At 42.9% G+C, this 12436-nt stretch overlaps 1 pseudogene; it reads right to left on the bottom strand.

The window, feature by feature from the left end:
* Positions 1–11976: 11976 nt before the first annotated feature.
* LOC136650331 (5S ribosomal RNA) lies at positions 11977–12095 on the bottom strand (annotated as a pseudogene).
* Between the last annotated feature and the right edge of the window lie 341 nt (positions 12096–12436).

Genomic DNA, 12436 nt, shown 5'->3' with positions numbered 1-12436 from the left:
CAGCAGGTGCAGCTTGTCATCTCACAAGTCCAGGATTAAAAGTCCAGGAGCCCTAAAGTCTAATGGTTGTCCATCATCCAACTGCTATATTGTTTATAGTTCAAATGTCAGATATCACATCAGGATAGGAACTGTAAAGAAAGAGTAGAAAACATGGCCTTTCCTGCCTTATGCACCATCTGAAATTCAAAATATAAGTAGTAGGATATTTCCAAGCCTACATGTTGAAGCTCAGTCCTCTCTTATCATGGCCTGGAGCATTACATTTATATTTATACTCTTTCCCAGTTTGTTTTTTTTTAAATTAAGGATTTAAATGTTTGTGGATAGGGTAATTTGTAACAAATGATAGCCCCTGTGACATTTATTTCTGTGATCACAAGGACTCAGTGGTGCCAATGGAAATGCTATATTAATTCATATTACCACTGCTTGCTTTTTCTTTAGTTATGCTATTTTTTACAGTTTAACAGGATGACAATGAAACTGATGTTCCATGTACTTTCTGTTCTTTACAGACAAAGTACAAATCCCTGTTAATAAAAGAAGGTAAGCCTTGGCACATGGGCTGTGTAAATAAATAAAAACAAATGCATACCAACTTCTAGAAGACCCAAATGAGTAGACTTTGAAATAAAATTATAGTGTTACTTGATGGTTTTCAACCATTGATCTCCTTAGAAAAGTAATGTTTTGCTAGCAGTCCCCTAATATAAAAAACGTTCTAAGTCTAGCACATCTTATTTTAAATCCACAAATCCTTCACAGTAACCCTGGTCTTTTAATTTCCATCCATTCCAATTTAATGTAGGGTGCTTTGGAGTCTGTCATACTTTTCTAAACTCAGATCCACATGTCTAATTCTTATAATGCATTTAATAGTAATTTAAATATTATTAAGATATACTGCTTTGGTAAAAAAACAACAACAAAAAACAGTTCATGAAGCAGTTTAGACAGCAAAAAAAAACCAATGAAAAGCTTCCTGTCCCCAAAGAGCTCCCAGTTTAAAGAGAGATGGAGAAGAGACACCAGTAAAAGCCCCTGGAAAAGACACCATGCTGGGGTAAAGAGAGTACTCTCCCCTGCTAAACATAATTGGACACCACTTTGAGATGTATCTCTTAACAGAAGTAGCCCATCTTTCCAGGATAAGGAAAACATTAGTGCAACAAGGAGAAAGGTGGTGTAAAAATTGATAAATAAAATTAAAGAAAGGATGGGCAAACTGTAGGTGCCACAATATTCACACTTGCCTCCAGGTCTACAAATTGGTATACAGCCAAATATGCTTCTGCTTAGCACAAACCCATGGTACACTTGCCTTCTCTACAAGCATACTACTTCACATGCAATTCTATACCCAATTCTTTGAGGCATTTTACCCCCCCCCCCAAACTGAACAACTCTGACTTTCCCTTTTGTACAATAGCTCCCTGACTTAAATACTCTTCTTCCCTCCTGCAAACAACTGTTATTGATTCCACATTAGAGCCTATTACTATACCAACACCGCTTTAATCGCCAAAAAAGTTCCCAATCCTTCAAATCACTTACAATGTTTACCATTATCTAAACCAGTGCTTCCCAAACTCCTATTAAGAAGCACCTTTGAGTGTGTGCAGGGAAAGAACTATGTTAGCATGCTGCTGCTAGCAAGAAAGGTTTTTTCAACTTACCTGAGGGAGTGCCGGCCTCCAAGGTTGTGGGGAGTCCTGCAGATACCTCTGCAGGGCTCCCTAAGTTTCCAAAACAGTTAAAAAAAAAAAAACAAATAAATCCACTTCGGGTCTAACACTGAAAACTGGAATTGGTTTTCAATCTTCTTTTTTTACTGTTTTGGAGGTTTGGGGAGCCCTGCAAAGGCACCCCCAGAGGCTGGCACTCCCTCAGGCAAGTTGAAAGAAACCCCTCTCCCAACAGCAGCACAATCTTGGGGACCATGTTGCTGCCTTCCACCCTCCTACCTATTTAAGGGGCAGGGAAAAGTGCTTCCCTGCCTGGTGGGTTGCAACCCAGCAGTTTGGGAACCACTGATCCAAACACTTTATATCAACCCTTCTTCCCCTTTCCCTATTTTTGTATGAAATAGGGCAACTAAATGCACAACTCTGTGAAGGTCGGCTTTCAGGAGCCTTTTTTCTATACAGCTTTCAGAGCTACCAGTGTGACATGCTGGGTTGGAGGGAGGGCAATGCATGTCACAAATTGGAAGCTTGAGGAGGTGGAACCAGTTACAAAATGGCAGCTTGTACAATTACTTAAACTAATTACTTAATTACAATTATTTAATTTTTCTTAGTGAATTGTACATATACACATCTTAGTAGTTCACTGTGTTCAATGTTCCACCTGCACTCCATACAAAGCTGGCCTGGGATTTGAGGTTACACTGAGTTCCCTCAAGCCAGGAAGGATACAAGAAAACACAATATCAAACCACCAAGTGAAGGGCAGGAGGGATTGTAGATCACCATCAGAACCAGTGGCATAGCTAAGGTAGTGCAGGGGGTACAAAATGCACTGGGACACAAGCTTTGGGGGGGGGGCAACAAGTTGAGCATGACAATAGTGGCCAAAATTGTGAAACCCTTGGCATGTACAAAGAATACCATCATGCTATATATCACTAGAAAGGTAATTTAATGCAGAATGCAGTGAAACAAACAGCATTAGAATATCTGTATTCTATCAAAAGTTAGGGCTAATTAACCAGAAAATGAAAACGCAACTGCCTTATGGAAAAAAGTGGACTTCCTTAACTCAAAACTGACCTATGAGACTAATTGTTCTGAGAGCCAATGAGAACACACAGCATGGAACCAATAAGGTGTTAATATAAGTCAGCTCTTATTTGCATGTAATACAGTTACCCCTGCTAACTAGGTAAAGAGGCACTTTTTCAAGAGGTACTCCTCTTATATTTAGCAGGGGGAGAATAACCATCCCTCTTCACCCCAGTACAGTGTCTCTAACCAATAAGGGGCACACTTTTAATTTATTTACTTAATTAAATTTGATTTTGTCATGGTGGGGGCTACAAAATCTTCATTGACCCCAGGTAGCATAGATGCCTTAGCTATGCCACTGACTGAGGGGGGGGGTGGCAGAGCAAGTGAATGCCCAGCTGCTAGGGGGAGGAAGAGGCAGGTTTCCCCCGATTTTTACTTTTTAGAAGCCCGCATCACTTCCAGTTGTGAAATCACTTCCAGTTGTGAAATCGTTTCTGGGGCATCATTTTGAGCTCGGCACTGGGCTACACGATCATTAGCTTTGCCACTGAACAGAACTACCAGTAGCTCCAGAGGCATCTTCCAACTCCCCCTGAAGTTAATGTCAGTATAGGTTAGTGTCAGGACTCTCCACCTGATTCTTACAACGGATTATTGGATCATGACATCAGTCATTAAAGTTTCAAATCTCATATAGCATTTCTGGCATTCTTAGTTCATACAACCTATACTTGTGAACCTATACGCCCTTTGTCATGGCGTAAATCACACCTCCAAAGGGGAAAGTCCCCAGCAACATAATTGCCTAGCTGTTGAAAACAAATAGATAGGAATCATGGATACTTGCTAAAAGTTTGTCATGCCACAGGAGCAGCCATGTGAAAAAGCTGCCATCTTTTGTCAGTATTCTTGCAGTCACGTAGAAACTAAAAAGTGGAGAGTATGGTAGGTTAGAAATAACTCCTCTATACAAATTTACACCTGCTATACCGGCAGGGGTTGGACTTGATGATCTTATAGATCTGTTCCAGCTCTATGATTCTATGATTTTTCTAGGGGGCTTCCTTGGGGATGATCAGGACTGAGTACATGGTGCTTCCCCTGGCTTTTATCCTTACAATGACCCTGTGATATAGACTAGGCTAAGAGATAAAAAGTGGTCCAAAGTCACCTAGCAAGCTCCACGGCTGAGCGGGAATTTGAACTTGGGTCTCTAACCACTCCACCGCATTGTCTCACATCCATATGGGCTTGTGTAAAGCATTTTATTAGCAGTGATCTGCCTGCTTCTGTGAAGTGTCATTTGTCTTAACCTGGACTATGTTTAACTTCAGACATGTCAACAGAATAAAAAAGATTTGAAGGAATATACCCATTGGCATTATCTTTGAAGACACAGCTACCCAGTGAAGGTTAGAGTATTTCTTAGCCTTGAATTTATAGCAAAGGAAGCAAACTGCTGGCACTTAAAACTGGCACTGCTGCTCTCCTTTTAAAACCCTATATCAGATTACTAATACCATGTGATGTCTTGCATAAAGCTGGATAACATACATATCAGTTTGTATCCAGTACAAAGCTTCTCATAAATAAATAGGGCTAGAGGCATGTTTTGATGGCAGAGGGCAGCATTTTGCTCTCTTCTCATTGAAAGATGGCCCTGGTTTAGTCAAGATATGTGTTGCTGGCAAAAAAAACTCTCTTGTCATCTGGTTAAGTGCTGAGATGCTGAGACATGAAGCTCAAGCAAACATTTCAGCTTAATCTTGAAGGGAATTGATTTACTTTGTAGCATTTCAAGGCTATTTATTTTACAGCATAGCAGCTTGTTTGTCTCGGATCACTGCGACTTGCAAAAAAAAAAATTTAAAATCAAAAACAGGATGTTAGAATGGGGGGGGGAGGCCAAAAAGAAAAAAAAATGAGCAAAAGAAGAAAATAAACAATGGTAAGAAAGGAGGAGGAATGAAAATAAAGACAATAGTGCCAGTTCAAACTGTATGACATTAGAAAGCAAATTAAGTTTGAAATTGTCAAGCCTTGTGCGTCCTGGCAGACAAACACAACAATCCCATATACAGTTACTTAAAAGTAGGCTCTGTTGATGTTAATGAAACATTCTTCCAAACAGATATACTTAGGATCACAGCTTGGCATTCCTATTGGAAACACACCAACCAAATGTAGCAAAACTTCAAAATGTGGCATATATACTCTGGATTTTTCTTCCCTGTTCTTCAAGGAAATGCTGGGTGGGAGGGGGGGGGAAGAGGTACACTTTTTTAGTCCCCTTTTTTAAGGGGAGGGTACTGTTGGGCCTGTACAGCTCTGATGCATGAGCAATATGTGAAAGTAAGTCCCACTGAAATGAACAAGACTTGCAGCCAATCCTATTCCCTGCCAGCCCAGAACATGCAGCACTGTCAACGGTGTGTGTGCTGCATGCTATGGTAGGGGGCAACCAGGCAGCCCAGGAGAGTAAGTAAGGGCCCAATCCTATCCAAGTTACCCGTTTGGATGTGGCCGCAATGCAGCCCTGAGGTCAGGGAACAAACATTCCCTAACCTTGAGGAGACTTCCGTGCAGCCTGCCCTCCACAGGATGCAGCGCATGCCCCATTGGCACAGATGCAGCCGTGCTGGAAAGATGGATAGGATTGGGTCCTAAAACCCTTTTTTACTTACCTCTCTATAAGCTGCCTGGCCTCCCATGGGTCTCCTCGGACCTATACCAGCTATTTAGCTGGCATAAATCCAAGGAACCTCAAGGGGTATGCTGGGCTGGGAAAAGGTGATCTTGGTGTATGTCACTGAAAACATTTTTATGACGTGAGTGTACATCAGCAAATGAACATGAAGGGTTAAAAAAAAATTGATCTGGTTTGGAATACTGAACTATTTTAGCATTTTCTTAACAATAGAGTTAAGATATTGAGAAAAATATAAAGCATCCAGGAACAAAACATCAGGAACCAGTACAGGAAGAGGGAAGCTGGGCTGAGTGTGAATGTGTGAAAAAAGATCTAGGTGCAAATTGCTGGCGCAAGTCCAAGGACAGAAAGGGCACAGAGAGGCTGCTGCTAGAGAGTCTAGGATCAGTGGTGTAGCTAAGGAGAGGTTGGGGAGTTAATTGCCGAAGGTACCATGATTTGGACGGTATCCCCATACCTCAGACCACTTCCTACATGCCCAGGGAGTGTTTTGGACATCTGCGCCTGGAGGGGGGGGTGTTAATTTTTTTGTCTCCCGATGCCAGATCCCTTAGTTATGCCACTGGATCTGCCACGCATAACTACCACCACATCTATCCCTCCTGAAGCTTCCTCACCTCATTTCTTCCCTTCCCCACCTCATAAGAACATAAGAACAGCCCCACTGGATCAGGCCATAGGCCCATCTAGTCCAGTTTCCTGTATCTCACAGCGGCCCACCAAATGCCCCAGGGAGCACACCAGATAACAAGAGCCCTGCATCCTGGTGCCCTCCCTTGCATCTGGCATTCTGACATAGCCCATTTCTAAAATCAGGAGGTTGCACATACACATCATGGCTTGTAACCCATAATGGATTTTTCCTCCAGAAACTTGTCCAATCCCTTTTTAAAGGCGCCCAGGTCAGATGTGGTCACCACATCCTGTGGCAAGGAGTTACACAGACCAACCACACGCTGAGTAAAGAAATATTTTCTCTTGTCTGTTCTAACTCTCCCAACACTCAATTTTAGTGGATGTCCCCTGGTTCTGGTGTTATGTGAGAGTGTAAAGAGCATCTCCCTATCCACTCTGTCCATCCCCTGCATAATTTTGTATGTCTCAATCATGTCCCCCCTCAGGTGCCTCTTTTCTAGGCTGAAGAGGCCCAAACGCCGTACCACCCATCTTATCTCCCATCTTACCTCCCACCCATCTTACCTGCATCAGCAGGTCTTTTTGGGTGTACAGGAAGGCTACAGCTGGTGGAGCGCAACTTTAGTATTTTCTGATTCAATGATACTTGGGAGTATGTCCCACAAAACTCATCAGCACCTCTTTATGAGTAGACATGCATAGCACTGACCTGTAAAACAATGCCACTAAATTCGAATTGGGCAAAATAAGGTCCCAAATCAGGTAGAGATTTAATTCACTTAAAAATCATATCTATGTATCTAGTTGAAGATTCAGTCACACAAATATACCTCTTATTAGATTGGTTTCAATGGATGTAGAAATATATGAGCTATAAGTTTCATGTCAACATGGGACAAAGCTAAATAATCAGAAGTAGATGTGGAATATTCTGCATGAATGTTTCCTTAAAAGGAAAGAGAAAAGCAATACATTCTGTTCTACTGCCACATACTTTTTGTTTCTTTTGTCTCAAACAAATGACATTTCATTAAAAAGGATGAGTAATTTACACCAGTCGGTGACATAAAAGATCAACATGTACCCGAATAATATGAAAACCTGAAAACACACCCAGTAAAATGTGATTCATACTTGTAAAATGTCTAGATTCACCATTCTTTTTACACTTACTATCTTGTAATGCATTGATAACAGGCACAGACCCGTAAATTTTGTGTGAACTTTACAATCCGCCAATAAAATAAATACAACGTTTGAATTGCTCAGTGCGTTTTGCTCCCAAGCTACGTGTTTGGTATTACGCGCTGTCACTGCAAGGTTCCAAGTTCCTTCTATCAACCTGTTTTGATACCAAAATTGTACTGAATGCAATGCAACAGTTATAATTCCAACAGTACTTTTGCACATTTCTGAAGCCTGTACGTGAACATGTTTTTACTTTTGGAACAAATAACTGCTGGAGGATAAAATTCATTCAGAAACTGTTGTGGAGGGGAAAGATTAGCAGCCCCACCAGAGTAGATATCAGGACGCCCTTCCGATACAGCTGCTGTTTGTAAATGTTGAAAAGAGCATAGATACGTTCAGCCATTTCCATCTAGTTTCACCTTTAGTCTCAGTTGAGAGTAAGACTAAGAAAGTTGCCTTAAGTATCATGTAGTAAAACAATAATGATCAAAACATTGAACAACACTGAGCAAGAATTACTCATCTCTGTTCTTCCTGAGAAGACACCTCAGGTCTGATGTCCCTATCCTATGCTGTCACTATGCCGGTGGACTCCGTGCTCCACCAGCATGTGCTGTTGCAGAAGTGCCATAAAACACTTTGCAACAGTATTAATTCCAGCAATGCTGACAGCACTGCTGTCTTCCTGCTGGCACTGGTGGCCACAGGGATGCCCACAAGAACAGATAAGTCTGGTGCTGAGGGAGGACAGGGAGGGGGTGGAATGGGGAGAAGACTGGCAATGGGAATGGGGTTTGGGCGGGTTAGAGCCGGGAATGGGGTGGTGCCAGTACCCCATCTCCTTTCACAGGTCTGATCTGTCAACGTGGATCAATGTGGACATGTGCCAGCTATAGAGCTGGCTGTTGCGACTGCTGGGACTTACCCCAAAGCAAGGAGAGAAATGTCCCCTTACCTCAAAGAAACGTCCAGAAGCCAAAACTCCCCTGTGGCCCATGCTGGTGCAACTGCATTGTCCACATGAGTTTAGTTAGGACTGGGCTGTGAAACTCCTCTTCCAACTCAGAACTCTACCACTGGGCATCCCTATCTTGCATAGCTGCCTGTACCAGAAAAGGAAAGACAGCTATTAGCTGATCGGGGCGGAGGGCACACAAAATTACAGGTATGTGCTCATATTCTACACATGCCCATCTCTTCCTCTGTAATAAGGTGGGGAGACAGTTGAGATTTAAAATCAATGTAGTAGTGTCTGTAGAGGAACAGTTTAGGAAAAAAAAACTCTTTCCCCACAATTACAGAAAGGAACAGGGAAGGGAGGGGCAGGAGCTAGGACTTTTACACAGTGGGAGCACACCCACACCCACACTCGCATGGGGTCTGTTCAAAGTAGTGCCCAAATCAGCTCCAGGGCGATCGCTATTATTTGGTGGGACTTAGTCCCACTAAGATTTACTTCCAAGCAACCATACCGGGAAAAATTGTTTTAGGCTACTGTATTGGTATGTTTCATATATGGTTCTGTGAGTTACACAACAACTATAAGTATTCCAGTTTACTACAGTACCACCATTCTGAGCATTCTGAAAACAGGATGTCAAGAGAGCATTCTAGGGTACTTGAAGAAAATCCAGAAAATTAAATGGCAGTCATGAAAACATCCCCAGTTTTCATGATCTCACTGTAGTCCAATGGCCCACTGTAGAAAACATTGCTGTGAAACGATCAGATCAGCGAATCCATCAATTCTCTAACAATTAGGTATGTGTACTCACTTTTGAAACAAAGACATAGACATAGGCCCCATTTTTCGTCCATTTTTGATTCATTTTGAAACAAATGCCCCAGGGAATTTAATGGAGTAAATGGGCCACTGGCCATTTTGTCATGGTGACCACAGATTGCATCAGAGGTCAGTCAGCCCACCTGACTGACCTCCACCACACCACCATTTGCGGCAACTGCATCTTAGGTCTCATTGCAAAAATATGAAGTTGCAGTTTTACTCTAGTTTTTCATAAGCAAATGATGTGCTCATGAACTAAGAAAGATGAAAAACTGTTTTCTGTATTTTCATAGGTTATATCACATATAGACTTATGAAAATGTAGAATCGGAACTCACCAACTCACTGCTAAACCAAGCCCATGAGCCCCAAGTAAGCTAGAATGGGGGGGGGGGGGGTTTGGCAGTCACAAGCTTTGACTGAAAGGAACTGCACCCACCTCACCTTGCCTCCACCAAGAAGCCAAACTCCCAATAAACTGGGACTGGGGAAGCTGAGATTATGCATACATTTGACAGATGCCTGAAGCACCCTGATGCCAACCCTGATGGTAATATTTTTTTTTTTATCCCCAATGTTGTCTGGATTCTTGGATAGTAGCTATCAGTATTATTTCATCTGGTTTCTGGGAGACGTAGAGTTGTGATATTACAAACTTCTCATAGGATCAACCTGTCCATCCCTGCACCAAGTAATGCTCAGATTCTGTGATGGATACAGAAATACCTACGAGTGCATTCCATCCAAAATAAAGTCCGTAAGACTCACAGAACACAGACACAGCAAACAGAAAGTGGATAGGAAGTGTACGCTAATAAATATATCCCTGGGCCAAGTCTAATATCTATGATGCCACAGAAATACAGAGGGATTATACAATAAATTATTCAAACATAGTCCAGTCCATCTGTCATAATCGTTAGGTCCAAAGGCTACAGGTGCAGACAGAACTAAAATTATACCGAGAGAGCATTCGACAATTTAGAAACAAGGAAAAGTCAATACAAAACAAAAACATTTGATTTTCACTACCACCCTCCCTCTGCAATTAAACATTTCTTGAATGGTTTGCCCAAATGCCCACCTCTGTTTTCATTTTCCTGTTTTACAGATACAATAATGCACATTGCATTTCTTTCTCATCCATGCTGCATGCAGAGGGCAAGATGACAAAACACCACAAATGAACAAAATGAGAGCCGCTTAAACAGAACAGCTCCTCCTTCTATTTGCACACATTACTACACAGTTGGTAAGACTACAAGGCACCTGTAGAACTTCATTATCCCATTAACCCATTTTTGCCCAGCCCACAGGTATACACATTTGGTCCCTGTTGCGTATATGCAACGATGGGCAGAAATGGCTTAAAAACATTCTGTTTGGAATTGCATTGCAATGAGTTTTAGACATAAGAACAGCTCCACTGGATCAGGCCATAGGCCCATCTGGTCCAGCTTCCTGTATCTCACGGCTGCCCACCAAATGCCCCAGGGAACACACCAGATAACAAGAGACCTGATTCCTGATGCCCTCCCTTGCGTCTGGCATTCTGACATAGCCCATTTCTAAAATGGGCAAATGAATAAAAGTTTATTGGCATCTATTTATGTTCTTTCCAAATTCCATGACATCATCTATTTGTCCACAAGGTTCAATATGAAGTGCACGTGTTTTTTTCCTTAACTTTGTTATTTATGAACACCAGTTCTTACAGGTTTCCTATATTATAGTTGTTCATACTGGTAAATTTGAAAAATTAATAGTTCAGTCATAAGAACATAAGAACATAAGAACAGCCCCACTGGATCAGGCCATAGGCCCATCTAGTCCAGCTTCCTGTATCTCACAGCGGCCCACCAAATGCCCCAGGGAGCACACCAGATAACAAGAGACCTCATCCTGGTGCCCTCCCTTGCATCTGGCATTCTGACATAACCCATTTCTAAAATCAGGAGGTTGCACATACACATCATGGCTTGTACCCCATAATGGATTTTTCCTCCAGAAACTTGTCCAATCCCCTTTTAAAGGCGTCTAGGCTAGACGCCATCACCACATCCTGTGGCAAGGAGTTCCACAGACCGACCACACGCTGAGTAAAGAAATATTTTCTTTTGTCTGTCCTAACCCGCCCAACACTCAATTTTAGTGGATGTCCCCTGGTTCTGGTAATGTGAGAGTGTAAAGAGCCTCTCCCTATCCACTCTGTCCATCCCCTGCATAATTTTTTATGTCTCAATCATGTCCCCCCTCAGGCGTCTCTTTTCTAGGCTGAAGAGGCCCAAACACCACAGCCTTTCCTCATAAGGAAGGTGCCCCAGCCCCGTAATCATCTTAGTCGCTCTCTTTTGCACCTTTTCCATTTCCACTATGTCTTTTTTCCACTATGTCTTCAGTCCTGCCTAAATCCCTGCACAGCAATGCATTGGCCCAGGTACCAGCTATGCTGTATCCCACAGGAGAATTTGGCTGCTGGAGGCCTCCTTAGGGTAAGGGGACATTTGTTCCCTTCCCCCAAGATAACCCTCAGTGGCCACAAAGAGTCAGCTTGAACCTGCACCAGAAATATTGAGTGGATCCTACAAGGCATTAACTTGTGCCAGGAAGTCCAAGTTGATCCATGCAGGCAGATCAGGCCTGGGAAGGGGGTTAGTATACCCCCCTTGTGAGCTGGTGTGAGCTGGTGCTACTATTCCTGCTCTTCTTCAGGGTCTGATCTGCCCACCCCAGCCCCATCTCCTCCCCACCTCCCTCCACCCCTGCACTGGACATACTTGGTTCGGTGGGCATCCCAACAGCCACCTGTGCACGTGAGAAGGTTCTGGCCTTTCTACCGGCATGCTGGCGACTAACACTGTTGCGAAGCACTTTACAGCACTAACAGTTGGCAACCTTCAGTCACGAAAGACTATGGTATAAGCCTACAGCACCCGGTATTCCCAAGCGGTCTCCCATCCAAGTACTAACCAGGGCTGACCCTGCTTAGCTTCTGAGATCAGACAAGATCAGGCATGTGCAGGGTAACACTATTGTGACATCATGTGCCGGCAGAACACGTGTTCCACTGGTGCAGCCCAACCATAGGATTGGGCTGTTGATGTAACAAACTGATAAGCCTGAGAGCCTGGCAAGTAACCCACAAGACTCCTGCAATCTACTGTCAGCTCTCAATTAGCCATCTGGGAATTAATGTCACAAAGAGCTCTTGGCCCTTGTTTCAGCAATGCAATTCTGATTTAATCATACAAATCCGTGAACTCCCTTCGTGCGTACGGTCCTTAGTCCAAGGGCCCATCGGTCCCGCTTTGGAAATCAAGTCATTCTGCTGCTCTTGACTTGCAAAGGATCAATTTTGCCTGCCAATATGTAGTGCACTTC

The sequence above is a fragment of the Tiliqua scincoides genome, chromosome 4 (genome assembly GCF_035046505.1).
Source record: "Tiliqua scincoides isolate rTilSci1 chromosome 4, rTilSci1.hap2, whole genome shotgun sequence".
Taxonomy (NCBI): domain Eukaryota; kingdom Metazoa; phylum Chordata; class Lepidosauria; order Squamata; family Scincidae; genus Tiliqua; species Tiliqua scincoides.
The sequence above is the reverse complement of the archived record's forward strand: the minus strand, read 5'-3'. Positions and strand labels throughout refer to the sequence as shown.